The 1,500-nt window shown below is 46.4% G+C and overlaps 1 non-coding gene across 1 annotated transcript; it reads right to left on the bottom strand.

Annotated features, from left to right (window-relative positions):
* Positions 1-494: 494 nt before the first annotated feature.
* Positions 495-632, bottom strand: LOC119929350. The gene has a single exon (XR_005451477.1). It is a non-coding gene; the product is annotated as a small nucleolar RNA SNORA7 (small nucleolar RNA).
* Between the last annotated feature and the right edge of the window lie 868 nt (positions 633-1,500).

Raw genomic sequence — 1,500 nt, 5'->3', positions numbered from 1 at the left:
AGAGCTTAGAACAGTGCTTTGCACAGAGTAAGTGCTTAATAAATGCCATCATTATTATTATTATTATTGTTATTCTCTAAGCCATGCTGCTTCTCTGCACACTTGCGGGGGGCAGAGCCCCGCGTTTAGCACTTGGGAAAGTACAGTATAATAGAGTTGGTAGATATTACCCTTTCCCACAAGGAACCTACAATCTATGGAGGAGGTAGACATTAAATTACTGATAAGAGAAATCGTAGAAAATAAGGATAAACACATAAGTGCTGTGGACTTGAGTGAGTGTTGTCTCATGCTGTCGAGTCGTCTCTGACCCAGAGCGATGCCATGGACACATCTCTCCCAAAGCGCTCCCCTCCATCTGCAGTCATTCTGGTAGTGTATCCATAGGGTTTTCTCAGTAAAAATACGGAATTGGCCTCCTTCTGTGCAGTAAACCTGAGTCTCTGCCCTCGAATCTCTCCCATGCCACAGCTGCCAAGCACAAGTGAATTTTGATTTGTAGCTGATTACCTTCCACTCGCTAGCCACTGCCCAAGCTAGGAATGGAAGGGGTATGCCTCTGCTGGACTCTTTCTCCCATAGTCAAGGCTGGTAGAGGACTGGAAACTCTCCAGATGTGTCCCTGAGAGGGGACATGACTAAGTATCGAAGTGGCAAGAGAGAGGATAGGATTAATGATGGCTTAGTCAGGGAAGGCTTTTTGAAGGAGATGTGATTTTAGGAGGGTTTTGAAGGTGGAGAGCGTGGCAGTCTGCCGGATCTGAAGGGTGAGGAGGTTCCGGATCAGAGGGAGGATGTGGGCGAGGGGTCAACAGCAGGATAGGAGAGGTGGAGGTTTATAGAGTTGGTTGGTTTTAGAGCAGCAGATGATGCAGATTGAGTTGTAGTAGGGTATCAGTGAGGTAAGACAGGAGGAAAAGAGTTGATTGCATGCCTTTCCTGTTTTTAAGGAGTTTGTGTTTGATGCAAAGATGGACAGGAATACACTGGAAGTTTCTGAGGAACTGGGAAGAGAGGCATTGAATGTATTTTTAAGTAAAATCATACAGGCAGCAGAGTGAAGTGTGAATTGTGGAGGGGAGAGATGGGAGGCAGGGAGGTCAGCAACGAGGGTGATGAAGGAATCAAGGTGGGATAAGATAAGCACTTTTGGATTAACATGGTAACAGTTTGGATGCAGGGAAAGGGTGGCTTTTAGCAATGTTGTAAAGGTTGAATCAACAGGATTCAGTGACATGTTTTTGCAGGATCAAAACCAATGAAGTTCTGGGATGAAGTCGTGGCCTAGTGGAAAGAGCTCGGGCTTGGGAGTCAGAGGTCATGGGTTCTAATCCCCGCTCTACCACTTATCAGCTGTGTGACTTTGGGCAAGTCACTTCACTTCTCTCTGCCTCAGTTACCTCATCTGTAAAATGGGGATTAAGATTGTGAGCCCCACCTGGGACAACCTGATTACCTTGTATCTCCCTCAGCGCTTAGAACAGTGCTTGGCACATAGTG

This window comes from Tachyglossus aculeatus, chromosome 5 (assembly GCF_015852505.1).
Source record: "Tachyglossus aculeatus isolate mTacAcu1 chromosome 5, mTacAcu1.pri, whole genome shotgun sequence".
NCBI lineage: Eukaryota > Metazoa > Chordata > Mammalia > Monotremata > Tachyglossidae > Tachyglossus > Tachyglossus aculeatus.
The sequence above is the reverse complement of the archived record's forward strand: the minus strand, read 5'-3'. Positions and strand labels throughout refer to the sequence as shown.